General features: G+C 43.3%; 1 long non-coding RNA gene across 4 annotated transcripts in view; it reads right to left on the bottom strand.

Moving 5' to 3' along the window:
- The window catches only part of LOC118026301, a 94,838-nt gene extending 85,262 nt beyond the window's left edge, over positions 1-9,576 (bottom strand). Inside the window, exons 1-5 of one of the 4 annotated variants that reach the window (XR_004683519.1) lie at positions 9,180-9,547; positions 8,443-8,543; positions 4,821-5,028; positions 3,389-3,504; positions 1,291-2,967 (exon numbers count right to left, since the gene is read on the bottom strand). This is a non-coding gene — a long non-coding RNA (uncharacterized LOC118026301). Of the gene's footprint in view, positions 1-1,290; positions 2,968-3,388; positions 3,505-4,820; positions 5,029-8,442; positions 8,544-9,179 lie in introns of those variants that run through there. The other 3 variants (XR_004683521.1, XR_004683522.1, XR_004683520.1) reach the window with 3 other exon arrangements.
- Between the last annotated feature and the right edge of the window lie 3,916 nt (positions 9,577-13,492).

Raw genomic sequence — 13,492 nt, 5'->3', positions numbered from 1 at the left:
CCCACTCTGCCTTTCCTGCTTCCTTGGTATTCTTATGTAGAATTTTGAGTGTGTGCACGTGTCTGTGTATGTGAATAGTGCCAATCGTTAATTAAAATAATAACATTATTTTCTGGGTTTTTGCATCCCAATTCTTAGATATCTGTTAATAGCTCTTTCACTGAGAATGTTAAGCAGCAAATTTTCCTAATGCTTTTTGAAACTGTATGGTCCTTACTTTTGAGTCATACTTTATCTGGATTTAGAATTCAATTTTTGCACTTATTTGCTATCAGCACCTTCAAAGTGTTACTTTGTTATTACCTGGCATCGGCTGCAGATAAGAAGCCTGTTGTCCATATAATAGGTATTTATTAGCAGGCATTCTGTCTCTCGCATGGTTTTTAAGACTTTTCTCTCCATGCTTGGAGTTCCTCAATATTACCGTTTTGTGTCTACATGTGCATCTATTTCTATTTATTCTCTTCATTATCCTTTGTGTTCATTTACATGTGAGGATTTGTGACTTCAAATCTGAAAAGTCCTCAGTCTCTCTTTGAATATTGCTTCTCACCCTCCTTCCTTTCTTCTGAACTTCCTGTTGGATATAAGCTTCTCGGTCAATCTTCCATGTCCTTCCCTTATTTCTCCATATTTTTTTTTTCTCTTCCCTCTGTACTACATTCTTGGTGACGTTCTTTCTTTTTTTTTTTTTTTTAAGATTTTATTTTTTTATTTGAGAGAGAGAATGAGAAACAGAGAGCATGAGAGGGAAGAGGGTCAGAGGGAGAAGCAGACCCCCTGCTGAGCGGGGAGCCCGATGTGGGACTCGATCCCGGGACTCCAGGATTGTGACCTGAGCTGAAGGCAGTCGCTTAACCAACTGAGCCACCCAGGCACCCCTCTTGGTGACGTTCTAATACAATTATCGAGAGCACACTATTTTTCTTCACATGTGTCAGCCTAATGTTGATGCAACCTATTGTGTGCTTTATTTCAGTCTATGTTTTTCTTTCTTTTTTTTTTTAAAGATTTTATTTATTTATTTGAGAGAGAGAATGAGATAGAGCATGAGAGGGGGAGGGTCAGAGGGAGAAGCAGACTCCCCGCCGAGCAGGGAGCCCGATGCGGGACCCGATCCCGGGACTCCGGGATCATGACCTGAGCCGAAGGCAGTCGCCTAACCGACTGAGCCACCCAGGCGCCCCCAGTCTATGTTTTTCATGCACAAGATACCTAAGTGGCTCTATTTCATATATACTTCTTAATTCCATTTCTGCTTATCTTTGTTTGGTTAATTCTTGCTCTTTCTTTGGAAGTCCTTATTTCATTTACCACCCTGAGGATCCTAAAAACATGTACTTAAAATCCTTTTCATATTTCTCTATTATTTTCACTGTATCTAAAGTCAATTTGTCTCCAGTGGTTGGCCGTCATAGGCTAGATTTCTTCATATGTTCTGGAATTTGCACCTCAAGTTCTCTTTGATGAAATCTTTCTTTCCTTCCCTTCCAGCCAGCCCCCACTTCTAGTGGTGGACCTGTAACTGCCTCTGGCCCTCCGTGCCCTTTATGGTACTGCAGATAGTGAGGATCTGCCACTGTCTGGGGCTTGCCTCATTTGGGGGGTGTGAACTAGTACAGTGTCTTTCTTTCCTGGACACAAAGTTTCATAGACGTAGCAGCCCTAAGGAGCTTTCCAGTCTCCTTTCTTAACTAGGGGAGCCTTACTCCAGACCCTAGTTTCTAGAAGCTCCTATCTACTTTCAGACATATAGCCCAGGAGGGTCCAACCCCAACCCCAAACATAGCTTTGTCTTTTTGTTGTGTTTCTGGTATGGGAAAATGTTATTCTTTCTTGTTAATATATCTATTTCTTTCATTTTCTCTTTTTATACTGTTACATGTTCGGAGCAAAGATGAAGCTTCAAAAAATAAATTTATAACGTCTCCTTGATACCCAAGGTCTGACGAGGAATCTGCTTTATTATGTTTTTAGGACCCAGGAAGGTATACAGAATGCTGTAGACTTCCAGTTTCCAGTCTGGCATGTAAAAAGCTTGGAAGCTGTCATTCCATCCTAACGAGTTAAAAGCTGAATAAACTGAAGATCAACAACTGAACACACACAGAATCACAGCAGAAACCTCCATTGCAACCAGTACCAGGGGAGGAAACCTCAGAGTAATTGACAAATTGCTGGAGGCTCAGTGCTGGCTGACAAGTAGACAGTGAGTATCAGAGAAAAATCCTCTCCTGCTTCCAGCAGGGGAAAAGGATCCATTTTGAAATACTCTAGAGAATTCTGTTCTTCTTAACAAGACCTGCTCTCAAGACAGCCTAACCTGCTGGGATTTTATCAGAGCCTAACCCATTTCTGGGATGGGAACTCTCCAACCAGAGCCCACTCCCATCCTACCCCACCTAAGTGGAGGGGCAGGGGAGGAAGAAGCATGTGTGAAGTTGATAGTGCAGGGTCACAGGCTCACTCAAAGACTGAGACCTAATCCTAGGACTATTCAACACTTCCTCACCCCCCCCATACCTCACCACCACATTACTAAAGATCTATCTACTAGAGTTTTTTTTTTAACCCAGTACATCATGTCTAGCTTTTAACAAAAAAGCACAAAACATGCTAACGCAAAAAAAAAAAAAACAAAAAAAAAAACAGTTTGAAGAGACAGAACAAGCATCAGAACCAGACTCAGATATGCCAGGAATGAGAACTATTATTAGGTCTATTATTATGAGACCGGGAATTTAAAACCACTGTGATTAATATGCCTGAGGCTCTAATGGAAAAAATTGAAAACATGCAAGAATAGATGGGTAACCAGAGAGATGGGAATTCTAAAAAAGAATCAAAAAGAAATGCTAACCACTGTAACAGAAATGAAAAATGCCTTCAATGAGCTTGTTTGTAGACCAGAAACGGCTGAGGAAAGAATCTCTAGGTTTGTGCAAATGTCAATAGGAACTTCAAAATCTGAAAAACAAAAAGAACGAGGACTGAATAAAAACAGAATATTGAAGGGCTGTGCACCAATTACAAGAAGTGTAACATAAGTGTAATGGGAATATCAGAAGCGGAACGATGTATAGTAATCAAGTCTGCAACTGTAGGACCAATTAAATTTCATCTTCCAAGCACTTCTCCTGGAACATAAAACAAGTACTCTCCCCGTAACTCTCTGTGAAATTTTCTCATCACTAGATCATAAGCCACCCAAGAAGAGCATCTTTGAAGTCACATCTCATGTGCAGCAGGGATCGAGGTAGGAACGGTATAGACCATCACTGTAGTGTAGTTTGCGTAAGACCTAAACAAGTGCTGACAAATGCTCTCACAGATACATGGCTGATCTAGGTAAGATTGCTGTATTCCTCCCACAGTCCCTTGGCCATACCTCGTGACCCTTCTCAGTGCAATGCTCTGGTCAGTCGCTTCCAATTTACTGGAGTTAGCATGCAAAATCAATTCTGTTATCCATATCTCCTAAGCTGTGTCTGGGGAAGCTTCCTTCTGTAAAACATTATTAATTGGTAAAAAAAAAATACCATTATTATTATTAAAATGTCAAATGAATTTGCAAATACTGAATCAGAATTATACAGTTGTTTTTTAACTGCCAAACTTCACCATGTACGTTATTCATTTCTATTTTCCGAACTTCCTAAACCAGGAAGGAGCAGCTCATAGAATGAGTGTTCCCTGGAACAGACTTGGAGACAGATGGTTCTAGAAGCATTCATGGATCCATCATGTATGGGAAGGTAGAGAAGTCTGGAGGTAAAGCAGCGGTTAGCAAATTTTCTCCATAAAAGGCCAGTTAGTAAGTATGTGGGGTTTTACAGGCCAGAAGGGCTCTCACAGCTACTAACCGCTGTTATGGTAGCAAAAAAAGCAGCCATAGTCAACACTGGGTGTAGCTGCGTTCCAATTAAACTTTACTTAGGAAAAGAGGCCTGTGAGCTATAATTGGCTTACTGCTGCTCTAGAACATAACGATGATACTTTGACACACATACTAACTGGGTGCCCACTATGTATGCTCTGTCTCCACAAAGACGAAGCCATGTGTTGGGGGAGACCACAGAATTTAGGGCACAGACACATACAAAGTCACGAGAACGTCATAGTTTACATTTACAGGCAGTTTTTCACTTGACTTGTTTTAAAACTGCTATTTTTAGGGGCGTCTGGGTGGCTCAGTCGGTTAAGCATCTGCCTTCAGCTCGGGTCATGATCCCAGGGTCTGGGGATCGAGCCCCGCATCGGGCTCCCTGCTCAGCAAGGAGTCTGCTTCTCCCTCTCCCTCTGCCCGCCCTATCCCCCTGCCCTACCTTGTGCTCTCTCTCTCTCTCACTCTCAATGAAATCTTTAAAAACTAAAATAAAATTGGTATTTTTAGTACTATCATTGCACAGAAAAGGATGCTGAGACTCAAACGTCCTCTGGTGACCATGCTGGGGAAGGAAGCTAGAAATCGAAAGTGGATGGCCACCCCTCTAGTACAGCATTTTTAGGTCACTTATACTTTCTGTGTCAACTTAACATTGCCTCCAATATATATTCAACCACAATAAAAAATCAGGAAAAATTAACTAATTAGCTTTTGCCTTACATGATAGAAATAAATCCAAGCCCAGGGTGTTCTGGGTTCCCGGGCGGAATAGATTCTTGGGTTGTTCAAAGAGACTGACTGCATCTCTTCCAACTCACTAGTCGTGGAACTCAAAACCTGGCCAGTAGGAAGGAAAGATAGAGACACCCTCTGTTCTTTTTCAATGTTTTGTTTCGAAATCCTGATGGAAGAGCTTTATTGAAATCCAACTAACCTTTATCCTACAAAACTTTCCAAACAAAGGCTCCACAGCTTGGTTCTTTTCCAGGTTCTGTTGATTCTGGTAAATCAAGCTAACCCCACGCATGTTTGGGCTTTGTTCAAATCACCACCAGCTTCCATTTACACGCCTGTTCCCCGAGCCAGCTGTTGGGCTTCAGCATTCCGGTGTCCGCTGCCCCCCGTTACACCACGGCCCTTCCCTAGGAAAAGAGAACCCCAGGACGAGTCAAGCATTTGGCATCACCCCACTACAGAAGCAGGGAAAAGGAAGCGACTTACAATGAAAGGGGATATTGGTGCCCACGATTACTTTCTCAAGCTCTATTCCCATATCCTTTCTTTTTTTTTTTTTTTTAAGATTTTATTTATTTATTTGACAGAGAGAGACACAGCGAGAGAGGGAACACAAGCAGGGGGAGCGGGAGAGGGAGAAGCAGGCTTCCCGCCAAGCAGGGAGCCCGATGCGGGGCTCCATCCCAGGACCCTGAGATTATGACCTGAGCCGAAGGCAGACCCTTAACAACTGAGCCACCCAGGCGCCCCTCCAGTATCCTTTCTAACTGTAACCTTTTTTTTTATTTTGTTTTGTTTTTTAAAGATTTATTTGACAGGGAGAGACACAGCGAGAGAGGGAACACAAGCAGGGGGAGTGGGAGAGGGAGAAGCAGGCTCCCCGCTGAGCAGGGAGCCCGATGTGGGGCTCGATCCCAGGATCCTGGGACCATGACCTGAGCCGAAGGCAGACGCTGAACGACTGAACCACCCAGGCACCCTAATTGTAACCTTTTTGAATAAGCACTAGGAGTTAGACTGTTTCAGACAAAAGAAACCATTGAAGTCCCCATAACACTATAGACCAAGTGGCTATTGTGAAACAAGTAGCATTGTGGCCAGACAGAGAGCTCCAATTTTAAAAAAAGTGCTGCGTTCCTTGAAATTCCGTAGGCTTTGGCTGCCCCACTGGCCACAGACAGAGCTGCTGGAATGTTTCATGGAGCAAATGTGGCTCTCAGCCTAAGTCATTCGTTTCTCTTCCTAGAATCCCTATGGAAAATTTCCTATGAAACAGATTTGAGAGAATGAATAAAGAGCTTCCCTTTGAACAATCATCTTCCACTCCCCCAATCCCTGCCAACCCAGATGAAAGAAAAAAAAAAAATTATCCTCAGACTGCACAAGAGAATTTGGGCCTCCTAAGGGCTTATGAAAGCTAAAGAAAGTGGGGGCCATTCTTCAATGTGTTTAAATGAATGATTGAAACATGAAAGCAAATTCCTGAAATCCCCTTTCGGCTGGCATCATTCAGGATAGCCCATTCCCAAACAGAAGTATTGCGCCTACATCCACCAACGGGGATCGTCGCCACTCCTAAACATCTGTAGCTTTACCTCACCGCAGAGCTCTGAAGAAGGGGAATCATTCAGGCATTTGTTATTTCTGCAGAACAAGCCAAACTTGACCCAACAGGGGACAAAAACAAAGCAAAGCAAAATGAAATGGCAAGAAATAGGTATGATTGTTGGAAGGCAGAATACAGAGACAGGGGATGGAGGAGAGGGTTTGTGCTTGGGACTGTGTAACGGACAGTAAAGAACACCTGCCCAGCACTGAGAACCCTGGCTTCTGTTAAATTTTAATTAAAAAGGGAGTCCACTGATTAATGGGGCTCTAATGCTGTTGCAGCTTACGTAAGCAAACCAAAATCTCAGCCTATACAGACTGTTCCTGACTTCCTATGGTGTAAGATTTTCCTACGTTAGGATGGTGCAAAAGCAACATATATTCAGTAGAAACTGTACTTCGGATTTCGAATTTGGATCTTTTCCCGGCTTAGCGGCATGCAGTACCATACCCTCTCCTGAGCTGGGCGGGGGCAGCGAGCCACAGCCCCCAGCCGACCCCACAATCACCGGGGTAGATAACAGATAGGCTTACAACTGGCCTGTACCCACTCAGCCATTCTGGTTTTCATTTTCAGTGCAGAAGTCAATAAATTACATCAGATATTCAAAACGTGGCTGTAATATTGGCTTTGAGTTAGATGATTTTGCCCACTGTAAGCTGATGTGTTCTGAGCACGATGAAGGCAGGCTAGGCTAAGCTATGGTGTTCCTTAGGTTCGGTGTACTAAATGCATTTTCAACTTAAGATGATCTTGTCAACTTACAAACGCTTTATGGAGATGTAACCCCATCTGAAGTGCAGGAGGATCTGTCTCTGCCTCAAGGTTGCAAAATCAAAACACCGATCCCAGCCAACCAGGTTTTAGGTTATAGCCAATCAGTCATTTCCTTACCTTGCTTCCACCTTGTCTCCAGAAGAAACTCTCCCCAGCTGCTGCAGGTGGAGCGTGCCTAGCCACTTGCAGGTCGGGGCTGCTGGATTTGACTCACTTTTTGCTCAGATAAAGTCTTAACATTTTACATGTGCCTCAGTTTATCTTTTAACAGTTCTGATGTCAGGAGAGGGAACTGAAGGAGACCCCCCTCAACCCTCTCCAAGCGCCCCCACCGCCACCACGTGTCCCGGCAGCAGTGAGCAAGCCCACCCACCCACCTGCTGAAGCCCTTCAGCTCACTGCATTCCGGCTGGCTCTGGCGGTCGCCTCCCCATCCCAGCTTCACGGATTTTGTGAGGAGCTTTCACACTTGCCAAGCATTTCTTTCTCCAGGACTGAGTCCGGAAACTGGCCCGAGTCAGACTGGGTCCGACTTGGAAACCAGACCGGGTATCGGTCGGACTGAGTCTGACTTGGAAACTAATCCCGACCTGGGTCAGACTGGGTGCAACTGGGTGCAACTCGGAAATTGGAGCAAGGTTGGGGTCAGACTGGGTCCAACTTAGAAAAGGGACTCTGTCAGACTTAGACTTTCTGTGTTTGATTTCCATCTTAGTAGAAGATCTCCTCCCTGATGTAAAGAAGTAAATTAATAATGTGCTTGGGTGGGTGGGTCGACCTGGGTATCATTCAATCTGAAACATCGTGGTTCTTTAATGTTTCGTTTTTCCAGATTTAAGGAAAACTTTTTGTCTTTTCTCTAAGCTATCAGCAATTTTGGAAAGTACACTTTTGTGAACAGAATTCAAACATTTGCTATTTCTCCCTACCTGAGCCCTGTGGTTCTAGAGGCCAGGAGTCCAAAATCAAGGCTGTCATTCATGCTGGTACCTTCTCGAGGCTCTGAGGGAGAACCCATTTCTTACCTCTTCTCTGCTGTGTCTGGCTGCTGGCAATCCTTGGTGTTCCTTGGCTTGTGATCACATGACTCTAGTCCCTGTCCCCAGCTTCGCATGGCCTTTGCCCTGTATCTCTGGGCCAAATCTTCCTCCCCTTCCTCTTAGAAGGCTGCTTGTCATGGTATTTAGAGGCCATCCTAAATGTAGGGTAATCTCATCCCAGGATCCTTAACTTTATTACATCTGCAAACACCCAACTTCCAAATAAGGTCACATTCAAAGGTACTGGGGATTAAGACTTGAACAGATCTTTGGGGGAACATGGCACAGTCCTCTTGGAAGCACGAGAACAAGGATTCCATACCCCCCTCTTTCATTCCAGGAACTGAGCCAGGTACCGGAAACCCATAAATGAGTAAAATCGATGCAGTCCTTACCCTCAGGCTCAGACTATTCTTCACCTTCCCTCCTTGCCAGTACCCCATTGGAAATGGTCTCCTAATTTTTCTCTTGGCTTCAAGTCCAACAAGTGTTACATCTGAAACAAAACAAAACAAAAAACCTATAATAGCCCAAACAGGCAAGGTTATGCTACAATAACAACCACCATGTCTCCGTATCTTAAAACAATGGTTTATGTCTTATTTGTGTCTGTGACGAACGAGCTGAGGATCTTCTCTATGTCATTCTCACTCGAGGACAAAGGCTCATGCTTCCATAGTAGCTCAGGCAGGAAAAGGCTCAATGACAAATCAGATAGCATCTCTTAGGGTTTCTGCCAAAAAATGGCATGGGTCACGTTCACTCACTAGCCCCGGTCAACGACGTAAGTTCTGTGGCCATGCCAACTTCAAGGCAGGCAGAGAAGCACAATCCTGATAGAGGCTTTGAAGTGGGAACTACTGGAAATATTCAGTGAATAGCTCTGACAGCTACCACAATCATCCTCCTGTTTAAATATTTTCCGTGGATACATCCACCTGCAGGGAAAAGCGTACACTCCTTAGCATGGCATCCCAGGCTCTGTGTAGTGACCGCACTCTTGATTTGCAGCTTCATTTCTCCCTCCTTCATTAACACACACACACACACACACACACTCCGGCTACACTACATTTGACTACTCAAAATTCCCTGGTAGCATCAGGACATTTGTTCACACTGCTCCCTTTACCTGGAGCAACCTCTGTCCTTATTCTTTCTCCAAGATTCTTCTTAAAGGGCACTTCCTCTTTGAAGTCAATTCCTCAGGTCGAATTAAACGCCCCCATCTGTGCTCACATTTCCTTCTTGCATATCTCATCTCTGCACTGATCTAAGCACTCGAGAAGCAAATCGTGTGCTGAGCTCTGTGTTGCAACAGGGAGAAGGGCCCAGCCCCATTCCTCCAATGTTTGCGTCACTTGTGCCATGGGGGAGAGATCTGGGCAAAGAGCAAAGCGTGTATGAAGCCCAGAGATGAGAAAACATGTGGTGGTTTGGAGAACTGAGAATATGTACTTAGGAAATATGGGGGAAATATGTGGCCTTCACCCTAAAGCAAACTGAACCATGGGTCTTGAATTGGAGAACAAGAGAGTGCCTATTTCCTACTGTCATGATTCATCAAGGTGACTCCTTAATTTGGCTCCTTATCAGTCTCTAAGAGGGATATTCCTCTTTGTCTCTCTCTCTCTTTTTTTTTTTTAATGTTTTATTTATTTATTCATGAGAGTCAGAGAGACAGAGAGGCAGAGGCAGAGGCAGAGGGAGAAGCAGGCTCCCCGCCTAGCAGGGAGCCCGATGCGGGACTCGATCCCAGGACCCTGGGATCATGACCTGAGCCGAAGGCAGACACTTAACCATCTGAGCCACCCAGGCGCCCTCTCTCTTTTTTTTTTTTTAAGTAAACTCTACCCCCAACGTGGGGTTCAAACTCACGACCCCAAGAGCAAGAGTCGGATGCTCTACCCACTGAGCCAGCCAGACACCTCCTCCTCTTCATCTCTCAGGGCCAACTCCTATCATTATGTATTTTCTTTCTTTTTCTCTACTCAATTTCTTGCTTAATATCCTATTAGAATTCTCTTAATATAAACATCTTTCAATATTAATATTGTTTATCAAATTTCTCAGTTAGTATATCTTTTCTCTCGTTTTGATCATTCCAAATCCTTTTGTTTAAGGTATATCTATAAATAGCATATAATTATTACGTTTTTTTTAAATTGAGGTATAAGTGCCATATAACCTTATATTAGTTCCAGGTGTACAACATAATGATTCGGTATTTGTATTTACTGCAAAATGATCGCCACAAATCTAGTTAACAAGTCACCATACATATTTACATGATTTTTTCTTGCGAAGAGAACTTTTAGGATCTACCTTCTTACAAATTTCACTTTTTAATCTCAAACTGATTTTTGTATCCAGTATTAGAAAAGTGAGTATAACCTGCATCTATGCATTATAATTACTGATGTATTTGGATTAATGTCTACCATCTTTGTATTTTTTTTTTTTTTACTATTCATTCTTACTGTTTTTCTTCTTTCTGCTTTCATTAAATAGATCAATTTTTTAAACTTTCTTTTCACTTTCCAGTTTGGAATTTATGCCTTTTGTTAATTTTTAGCATACATTCTTACACTTAAAATATGCTGACAAAGTCAAAGTTAATCAGTATCTCTTTTCCCTACTGAAAAAGATAGGACCTTGGCACAGAGTAACTTCCTCTGCCTCCCGAAGAGGCCGGTCACTTGGTTCCCGGACCTGTTTTGAAAACATAAGCAGAATTGTAGTTGTTAGTTGTGCTATTAACTTAGCTCCACGTTCTGTTTTGTTCCCTACTTAAGTATGTTCTATGCACCTCTTAACCTCATGCACAGTCATTGACTTGGCCTTTTTATCCCAACTCTCTGTTTACATAATGATTGTAGAAACCTAATGGGGACGGGACGGTAACATTTATCTTGAAATTCTCTGATGTACCTGATAAAAGCAGGTCTGAAGGGTGCCTTGTTGTCCAAAAGAACGCATAGCTCGGGGCGCCTGGGTGGCTCAGTCGTTCAGCGACTGCCTTCGGCTCAGGTCCCAGTGTTCTGGGATCGAGCCCCGCGTCAGGCTCCCCGCTCAGCGGGAAGCCTGCTTCTCCCTCTCCCACTCCCCCTGCTTGTGTTCCCTCTCTCGCTGTGTCTCTTTCTGTCAAATAAATAAATAAATAAATAAATCTTTAAAAAAAAAAAAAGAACGCATAGCTCTAGGTTGTCTCAAGCCCCGCCTCTCCTCTCATGTATCCACCTCCTTCACCAAACGTATATAAGCTGCCCCTGGGCTCAACATGGCAAGACAGCTTCTAGAATGATCCCTTGCCTTCCTTTGGGCTGCCCTTCTGATAATAAAACTTTCATTGCTTCAAACCCAGTGTCTCAGACATTGGCTTACCACATGTCAGGTGCACGGACAAGTTGAGTTTGGTAACAATGACTTCCAATTTATTACAAAGTGTTTTATTTCCAGCTTGTTTCCAAACACAAACACAAATATTGTTATACTTGTTATTTTACAGAAAGTACTTTTGAAAATCATGTTCCATGTTTACTGCTCTCTTTATTCATCATTGCTTCTCGGACCCCATAGCTTCACTCTGCAAACATTTTTCTTCATCCTCAGGTAGAGTCCCCATGGCTGTTTACAGCACCACCCACAGAACTGGATATCTGGGACCCCGGCGTGTGACCCAGCATTTAGAGGGTTTCTCTTGCCCACCATTCACAGTGGCCATCTTCAAGAACCAAGGAATCCAGGAGCCCAAGACTCACCCTTCTGGGCATGCACCTCTTGTCCTCTTCTGGACCATGTTTCAAAGATTCAGGACTCTGGACTCTCCTGTGTGGATGGCAAACTGTTAGGGGCTGGCTTTCAGTATGAGTTTCTAGTCCCAGTGAAACTTTAGCTCCTGTTCTTTGAACTAGCTCCTTCCTAGTTTCCAACATGTATACATTTTTCCTTTATTCATTTTGAGCTCAGCTATGTGTGTGCGGCGGTGGGGTGAATTTGAAAAAAATACATTATCTAATCTATGTTTTGAGTAGAAGGGTTGTTGGGGGCTAAGGGAAGCTAGATTGTGTACGTACTAAATCCACCGCCTTAACCTTAATTTGACATGTAAATTAAAGTAAAATTTAAGTAAAATAAAATTTGTTGAATCACATTGATTAGTTTTAAAATGAAACTACTGGGGCGCCTGGGTGGCTCAGTCGATAAAGCGTCTGCCTTCAGTTCAGGTCATGATCCCGGGGTCCTGGGATCGAGCTCTGCATCGGGCTCCCTGCTCAGCGGGGAGCCTGCTTCTCCCTCTGCCTGCAGCTCCCCCTGCTTGTGCGCACTCTCTCTCTCTCTGGCAAATAAATGAATAAAATATTTTTGTTAAAAAAACTATTACACATTAAGTAATCCTCTTACTGTTGCCCAAATCATACTTTGGACTAAGTATAATTAAAGCTATGGCCTAGGGCAAATTACTTTATCATTCTGCACTACAATTTCTCTTTTTTAAAAAAAAAAAGATTTTATTTATTTATTTGAGAGACAGAGAAAGCACGAGTGGAAGGAGGGGCAGAGGGAGAGGGAGAAGCAGACTCCCCACTGAGCAGGGAGCCCAAAATGGGCTCGACATGGGGCTCAATCCCAGGACCTTGGGATCATGACCTGAGCCGAAGTCAGACACTTAACCAACTGAGCCACCCAGGAGCCCCTACAATTTCTCTTTTTAAAAAAGGAGAGTGCTGTGGGCTGCACATAGCGACTTCCTTCCAAACATTACAGCGTAGAAAGAGGAGAAAACAGAATGCCTTTACAAATGAGAAGCCTAACAAACACTACCTCTACCAGAGGATCAAGGTTAACATCAAAGATAAGTCATGTTGGGGCACCTGGGTGGCTCAGTTGTTAAGCGTCTGCCTTCGGCTCAGGTCATGATCCAGGGTCCTGGGATCGAGCCCCGCATCGGGCTCCCTGCTCCGTGGGAAGCCTGCTTCTCCCTCTCCCACTCCCCCTGCTTGTGTTCCCTCTCTCGTTGTGTCTCTCTGTGTCAAATAAATAAATAAAATCTTAAAAAAAAAAAAGATAAGCCATGTTAATAATATGTACACTTTATACAATGTGATGAGAATGGAATTTTACTTCTGTGGTGTTCTTCTCCAGTATAATTATGAGAAAAATATCGGACAGATTCCAGTGAAGGACATTCTATGAATTACCTGACCATTACAACTCAAAACTGGCAAAGTCATTAAAAACAATAAAAAAGGGAAAGTCTGAGAAACTGCTATACTTGAGAGGAGCCCAAGGAGACATGACAAATACATTTACATAGTATCCTAGATGGGATTCTAGAACAGATAAAGTACATCAGCTAAAAACTAGCATAGCCTGAATAAAACATAACCTCTATGTAGTTCATTAATTGTAGCAAATGTACCAACTACTCTAAGATGTTAATAT

This window comes from Mirounga leonina, unplaced genomic scaffold (genome assembly GCF_011800145.1).
Source record: "Mirounga leonina isolate KUSES-001 unplaced genomic scaffold, KU_Mleo_1.0 Mir_224, whole genome shotgun sequence".
Classification (NCBI taxonomy): Eukaryota; Metazoa; Chordata; class Mammalia; order Carnivora; family Phocidae; genus Mirounga; species Mirounga leonina.
The sequence above is the reverse complement of the archived record's forward strand: the minus strand, read 5'-3'. Positions and strand labels throughout refer to the sequence as shown.